Below are 8,211 nucleotides of genomic sequence, written 5' to 3'. Positions count from 1 at the left end.
TGCTGTAGTTGGCTTTTCGCTTCCTGTGTGGCTGTCCTGCACTATGTGCATCGTTTACACCGTTTTGATGTTGACTTGACTGTCTGCTTTATCCGACTGCAGCTGCTCCGCGCTACATCATCTGTGCTCTGCTTTGCCTGCTTCGCTCTGCGTTGTCTGCTTCGCTGGGTTCAACTGGGCATTTTTAATCTACGTTTCTGTTCTCTGGAGCTCCGTGTTACTTCCATTTGGCTCCAGCTGATTAACATTTTGCTGCTCCCATATGCTAACAGTTTCTCGTTGCAGCATTTAAATACCTGCAGGATCAGCTGGACCGGAGGCATGTGCTTATTTCCAATGGTAGTGTGAGTAACTGATTTAGAAGTGGCATGTGACAGGGTAGTCATTACCTGATTGTCACTAGCATTGCTGTTTATTCTTTGTTTCCGGGTTATTCTTTGTGTTGTGATTTAATCATTTATTTTTTAGCTTTTTTTTTTTGTATATTATTTTCATAACCTTATTGGCTTGAGGTTTCCCTACTGTAATGGGAATCCATTTCTTTTGGTTTCTATTCTTTTTATTGGTTTGAATTTGTGGTATAATGTCTTTTTGTTTTCTTATAAATCAAGTGTAGGTATTTTCAAATTTCTTTTGTGATCTGTGAAGTGCCTTTCCTCTGTTCATGTGCCTTTGTAAGGATTTTTACTGGTTTTCTGCCTATTTCAGCCTGCTTGTAATCTGGTAGCTGGGGTGACCGGACGCGGCGCCCTAAGTAACAAGCAGTTTTTGGGCAGTTGACTGTGTCGAGAGCCAGGCTGTTGTATGCTATGCTTATTTTAAGTTATGTGTTTTAAATTACTTTTTTGTATTTTCTTTTGCCTTCAGGAGTGGGGTGGCCAGTGGCAGCAGATTAGCATCTTGTGGTGGTGGGTTCCTTAACTGATTGCAGTGCAGTGTTCACAGTGAGGTGTGGTGTGCTGTGGTGCGTGTGTACGTGTGAGTGTTCTCTCTGCTTAGGACCCTGTGTGCTCTCTGTTACATCAGGCCTTCTCCCACCCTGGAGTGTTGTTTGTCTTTTTCTGTTTCTGTTTAAATCTCAATTCATTTAAAATAAAGTTTTTCTTATTCGCTCAACTCTGGTCTGATACCTGACCCAGTCGTGACGAACCTGTGTGCCTTAAGGTTGAGGGCAGTCCCGGAAATAGTCCCCTGGGTGGCGTAGTCGGTACAAATTATTAGTTGGTAGTGCCACAGTTGGCGTAGCCTGTACAAATTACGAGTTGGCACCGCCACATTTGGCGTAGTCGGCAGCATATTCGACTGGTTATCAGATTCAGACTAAGATTTTTTTTCTTTTTCTTTTTTTTGTGCGTTTTATAGCATGCTGGTGACAGAACAGTGGATGAGTGAGTACCTATGTAGCACGCCATGGATAATGAATTGCAGGAGATGCGGGATTTAGTAGCCCAATTACGGATGGATAATGAGAGGTTGCGACAGAAGCGTGCGGCGGTTGAGCTGCATGCCCATCTACACCGCGATCTGTTGAGGTGAGTGCCGGTACAGTTGAACGATTTGTATTTATTCCGAGGGATCAACGCTGCCCAAATTTCAATGGCAGGTCTGGTATCGGTATCGATGAGTGGCTTGAGGAGGCCCAAGTGTGTATGCGAGTTCGTAATATGACCCCCAGGGAGCAAGCCTTTTTCCTGTATGATCACCTTGAAGGAGAGGCCTGAAACGAGATTAAATACCGGTCTAGTGCTGATAAGAGCGATCCAGACAAAATTATTGCAGCATTGCGTGAAGTGTATGGTTGTGCAAAGTCGTATATTGCGCTGCAAGAAACATTTCTCTCTCGGCGGCAGCGCGAAGGAGAAACATTATTGGAGTTCTCTTTTTGGTGTTGTTGAGTCTTTTTGAGAGGGTAAAAAGCCAGTCGCCACGTGAAGTTTTAAATGGTGATTTCATTGTGCGAGATCAATTCGTTGAATGCGTGTCAGATAATGCGCTTCGTAGAGAATTAAAACAACTGATACGACGTCAGCCGAATGTAACGTTGCTAGAGGTTCGGGGAGAAGCGATTTGCTGGGAACGAGAGGGATTGCCAGGGGGTGCTAGGGGTAGAAGTCAGTCGGTCCCCCTGGTGAGCGGAATCCAGTATGAGGTCCGGGGAAGTCCAGAGATAGGTTGGGCTCAGGGAAATCGTACATCTGAGTTAAATGAGCTACGAGAAATGCTGCATCGGCAGCAGCAGCAGTTAGATTTGCTTACCCAATCTATCGCCCGGAGTCAGACTACCTTTTCCCAGCTCAATTGATCTGTCGACGGTGTCAACAACCGGGTCACTTTGCAAGGGAGTGCAATGGGGCCCCCCTCACCCTCTGCCACGCCCAGTTGTTGCTCCTTCGACCGGTGAACCAAGGTCCTTGCCTGGCCTTAACCGTTCGGAAAACTAGCGCCTACCGAGCTGTTGAGCCGCAGTTCCGTAGGGAGCGCGCGTGGCTCTTGTATTGTTAAAAGGATTGCTCCCCGTTCAGTGTCCTCATGTCCAATCCTTGTTGTAAATATTGGGAGGGTTTCAGTGCCCTGTCTGGTAGATACTGGTTCCATGGTGTACCATTACGGAATCTTGTTTCCGGTTGGGGTTTGAGCCTTGGGGCCCGGATTGTTTGCAGTCATGTCACTGGCTGCAGCTCTGCGCAGCGAATAGACTGGAAATTTCGTATATTGGCTATCTCGAATTGGATATCGAACTGTGTGGTAGTAAAATCCCTAATTGTGGAGTGTTGATGGTCTGTGATCCTCCGGGCAGTGGCACAGACACGCCTGGTATTTTGGGCATGAATGTGCTTAGTCGTTGTTATCGGGAGCTGTTCGGTCGGCACGGATCCACTTTATTCGAGTTGCCAAGTGTGGTCGAGGATGAAAATATGAACCAAGTATTTTAAAATTGCCAACAAGTTGTCCGCGCTGCTGACCGTGGGAATAACTTAAACGTAAGGGGGCATAGGGTATGCCGCATTTCTGGCGGCACTTTGACGTTCGTCACGGCCACCTGTTCCTACTTGCTCGCTGGTAAGACCGTGTTGTTTGAGCCCACCAAGACCGGTTTGCCTGCGGGACTATTGGCTTCGCCCTCTTTAGTACAGGTGAGAGGGGGGACTGTTTCTGTCCCTGTCATAAATGTCGGTACCGTCGATGTAGTACTGTATCCCACTACGGTTATTGGAATGTTAAGGGAGGTATATTTAGTGGGGCTACCAAATGGATTGACCGAGGTGTCAACCTTGATCGCGCAGGTGATACCACATGTGATACATCGGATATGTTAGCGCAGATAGAGTTGGTTGATTAAGGAGGACTGTCGGTCAAGGAACAGGAGCAGGTTAGGGCTCTGGGTTGTACCAACTTACTCTCCCACGAGATCCCCCTATCCGACGACATTCCAGTCCAGCAGCGGTACCGACGTATTCCACCATCCGAGTATGAAGAGGTTAAGACCCACATCAGTCAGTTGTTAGACTCACAAATCATCCGGGAGGGTTGCAGCCCATACACCTCCCCCAAATTGGATATCGAACTGTGTGGTAGTAAAATCCCTAATTGTGGAGTGTTGATGGTCTGTAATCCTCCGGGCAGTGGCACAGACACGCCTGGTATTTTGGGCATGAATGTGCTTAGTCGTTGTTATCGGGAGCTGTTCAGTCGGCACAGATCCACTTTATTCGAGTTGCCAAGTGTGGTCGAGGATGAAAATATGACCCAAGTATTTTAAAATTGCCAATAAGTTGTCCGCGCTGCTGACCATGGGAATAACTTAAAGGTAAGGGGGCGTAGGGTATGCCGCATTTCTGGCGGCACTTTGACGTTCGTCACGGCCACCTGTTCCTCCTTGATCGCTGGTAAGACCGTGTTGTTTAAGCCCACCAAGACCGGTTTGCCTGCGGGACTATTGGCTTCGCCCTCTTTAGTACAGGTGAGAGGGGGGACTGTTTCTGTCCCTGTCATAAATGTTGGTACCGTCGATGTAGTACTGTATCCCACTACGGTTATTGGAATGTTAAGGGAGGTATATTTAGTGGGGCTACCAAATGGATTGACCGAGGTGTCAACCTTGATCGCGCAGGTGATACCACTTGTGATACATCGGATATGTTAGCGCAGATAGAGTTGGTTGTTTAAGGAGGACTGTCTGTCGAGGCTCTGGGTTGTACCAACTTACTCTCCCACGAGATCCCCCTATCCGACGACATTCCAGTCCAGCAGCGGTACCGACGTATTCCACCATCCGAGTATGAAGAGGTTAAGACCCACATCAGTCAGTTGTTAGACTCACAAATCATCCGGGAGGGTTGCAGCCCATACACCTCCCCCAACGTGTTAGTCAAGAAGAAGGACGGTAGTTTACGCATGTGCGTAGACTACCGTCAGCTTAATTCCAAAACATGCAAGGATGCGTTTCCGTGCCCACTGGTTTTCCACTTTAGATCTGGCCAGTGGGTATAACCAAGTTCCTGTCTCTGAATCTGACCGTCCCAAGACTGCCTTTTGCACGCCATTTGGGTTATTCGAATGGAATCGGATGCCGTTTGGTTTGTGCAATGCACCAAGTACGTTCCAGCGCCTGATGGAGCGGCTCTTTGGTGACCAGTGTCACCAGTCTGTTTTGTTGTACTTGGATATCATTGTGTTTTCATTGTCAGTGCAACAGCATTTAGAGAGGTTAAGGATAGTGCTGAGTCGCTTAAGGGCCGAAGGCCGCAAAGTAAAGCTGGAAAAGTGCACGTTCTTTCAGGAAAAGGCTACATATTTGGGGCATGTAATCTCTGCCTTGGGAGTAGCAACAGACCCGGGTAAGGTTGAGGCAGTGGCTCAGTGGCCTTGTCCAGGGACATTGGCCGAGCTGTGGACATTCCTGGGGTTTGCCAGTTACTATAGACGTTTTGTTGAGTGGTTTGCCAAGTTGGTGGCCCCGTTACATCGAATAGTGGCAGAGCTAACACGAGGTAAGGTAGGTAAGCGCAGTCTTCAGTTGGCAGCGGTGTGGTCTCCAAAATGTGGGAAGTCATTTCAAACTTTGAAGGGAAAGCGTACCACTGTGCCAGTGTTGGCGTATGCAGACTTTACACGGCCTTTTATATTGGAGGTCGATGCCAGTTATGCAGGGCTCGGAGCTGTGTTGTCGCAGAAAGTTGAAGGTAAGGTTAGACCCATTGCATACGCTAGCCGCGGTCTTCGGCCTGCAGAACGGAATACGGCCACTTGTAGTTCGATGAGGCTCGAATTCTTGGCTCTTAAATGGGCCATAGCTGAGAAATTTTGCAAATATCTGTTGGGACATAAGTGTGTCATACGCACGGATAACAACCCACTAAGTCATCTGGCTACAGCCAAGTTAGGCGCTACCGGGCAAAGGTGGGCTGCTGAGTTGGCTGCTTTTGATTTTGTGATTCAGTACCGGGCGGACAGAACCAATCAAAATGCCGATGCGTTGTCGCGATTAACAACTGTGCAATCAGAGGCCGATGGTAGTGGGCAGTTGGGGGCTGTGGTGCCTGAGGTTTTGCGGTGAGCAGTGATTGTAGGGCCAGCAGAGGTTACCAATTTGAATACGATGCAGGCTTGATATAATAACTTTACAACAGGCGGACCCAGTGGTAGGGGAAGCCTTGAGGTTTTGGCGGCAAGGGCAGCGCCCAGGCTCGCAGGAGCGACGGACTCTTGCTAAGCCATTGATTACACTCCTCCGGCAATAGGACCGGTTAGTAGAGCAAGAGGGCCTATTATATCGTAGGGCTTTCCGGCCTGATGGAGGGGAGACATTGCTTCAGGTTGTCGTGCCAGTTTCTTTACAGCCAGAGGTGTTAACTTCTTTACATTAGCAGCATGGACACCAAGGTGTTGAACGGACCTTGGAGCTGGTACGGCAACGCTGCTACTGGCCAGGTATGTCCGCAGATGTGGCTCAGTGGGTTCAGGAGTGCGAGCTGTGTCAACAAGCTAAAGATGTGGCACCAATTCCTCGAAGCTACAAGGGCCACTTATTGGCATCTCATCCAAATGAGATTGTAGCCGTTGATTTTACTGTGTTAGAGCCGTCTCAGGCTGGGCAAGAAAACGTACTTTTGATGACTGATGTTTTCAGTAAGTTCACGGTGGCAATTCCTACTTGGGATCAGCAGGCTAGTACTGTGGCCAGGGTCTTGCTAGAGTAGTGGTTCTTCTAATTTGGGTTTCCTGGTCGAATTCATTCCGACCAGGGCCGCAACTTTGAGTCCAGCCTGATTCAACAGTTGTGCAGCCTGTATGAGGTGGGAAGGTCACGCAACACTCCATACCATCCGGCCAGTAATGGCCAGTGTGAGAGGTTCAATCGGACCTTACACAATTTGTTACGGACCTTGCCCACCGATCAGAAGAGAGATTGGGCATCTTGCCTAGCCCAGGTGGTGTTCTGTTACAACACCACTCCTCACCAAGCTACTGGTGAGTCGCCTTACTTTTTAATGTTTGGGCAAGAACCAAGGTTGCCCATAGATTTCCTGCTTGGTCAAGTATGAGAGCCTGTGGCAGGTCGAGTCCACAAGTGGATAGAGGAGCATCAGGCACAGCTGCAGGTGGCGGTTGATGGTGCCCGAGAGCGGCTGCAGGCTGCGGCAAGTCGGCGTAAAGCAGGACATGATCAACGGGTAAAAGAGCTGCCGTTGTGGGAGGGCCAGTTGGTTTATTTGAGAGACTGTGGGGTCTGGGGTCGACATAAGATACATGATCTATGGAGCTCAACTGTATATCAGGTGGTCAAAGCCCCTTTGTCTGGTGGTTCAGTGTATACAGTAGCTCCGGTAAGTGACCTGAGTCGAGTTTGGCACGTTCATCGTTCTGCATTGAAACCTCGAGCCCAAGGGGAGGTGGTATCAGATGACCTCTGTAAGGGTCCAGATGAATCACCAGTGCCTTTGGAGCCTCCGTGTTACTTCCATTTGACACCAGATGATTAACATTTTGCTGCTCCCGTATGCTAACAGTTTCTCGTTGCAGCATTTAAATACCTGCAGGATCAGCTGGACCAGGGGCATGTGCTTATTTTCAACGGTAGTGTAAGTAACTGATTTAGAAGTGGCATGTGACAGGGTAGTCATTACCTGACTGTCACTAGCATTGCTGTTTATTCTTTGTTTCCGGGTTATTCTTTGTGTTGTGATTTAATAATGTATTTTTTAGCTTTATTCTTTTTTTTGTTTATTATTTTCATAACCTCATTGGGTTGAGGTTTCCCTACTGTAATGGGAATCCATTTCTTTTGGTTTCTATTCTTTTTATTGGTTTGAATTTTTGGTATGTCTTTTTGTTTTCTTATGAATCAAGTGTAGTTATTTTCTAATTTTTTTTTGTGATCTGTGAAGTGCCTTTCCTCTGTTCATGTGTCTTTGTAAGGATTTTTACTGGTTTTCTGCCTATTTCAGCCTGCTTGTAATCTGGTAGCTGGGGTGACCGGACGCGGCGCCCTAAGTAACGAGCAGTTTTTGGGCAGTTGACTGTGTCGAGAGCCAGGCTGTTGTATGCTATGCTTATTTTAAGTTATGTGTTTTAAATAACTTTTTTGTCTTTTTTTTTTGCCTTAAGGATTGGGGTGGCCAGTGGCAGCAGATTAGCATCTTGTGGTGGTGGGTTTCTTAACTGATTGCAGTGCAGTGTTCACAGTGATGTGTGGTGTGCTGTGGTGCGTGTGTACGTGTGAGTGTTCTCTCTGCTTAGGACCCTGTGTGCTCTCTGCTTAGCACATCAGGCCTTCTCCCACCCTGAAGTGTTGTTTGTCTTTTTCTGTTTCTGTTTTAATCTGAATTCATTTTAAATAAAGTTTTGTTATTCGCTCAATGCTGGTCTGATACCTGACCCAGTCGTGATGAAACTGTGTGCCTTAAGGTTGAGGGCACTCCCGGAAATAACCCCCTGGGTGACGTAGTCGGTACAAATTATTAGTTGGTAATGCCACAGTTGGCGTAGCCGGTACAAATTACGAGTTGGCACCACCACATATGTAACTTGACTGCCCTCTGTGAATATTAGTAAGATTACTAACCATTACTTACATATTAGTAATATTGAATGTGAAGATTCAGCTGAGAATCTTCTGCTGGATTTAGTGGGTGGAGCCGTGAAAGAATGAAAAGGCATCCAACTACAAAATTGTGAGATCAGACTTCTATGTTAGCGGGTATGCAATGA

General features: G+C 47.5%; 1 long non-coding RNA gene across 1 annotated transcript; it reads left to right on the top strand.

The window, feature by feature from the left end:
• LOC310739390 lies at nt 1–7,860 on the top strand. The gene is made up of 2 exons (XR_014537369.1): nt 1–982; nt 7,741–7,860. It is a non-coding gene; the product is annotated as an uncharacterized lncRNA (long non-coding RNA).
• The last annotated feature ends 351 nt before the right edge of the window (nt 7,861–8,211 follow it).

Source organism: Silurus aristotelis (genome assembly GCF_946808225.1).
Source record: "Silurus aristotelis genome assembly, chromosome: 16".
NCBI lineage: Eukaryota > Metazoa > Chordata > Actinopteri > Siluriformes > Siluridae > Silurus > Silurus aristotelis.
Note: the sequence above shows the minus strand (reverse complement) of the source record. Positions and strands in the feature narration are given on the sequence as shown.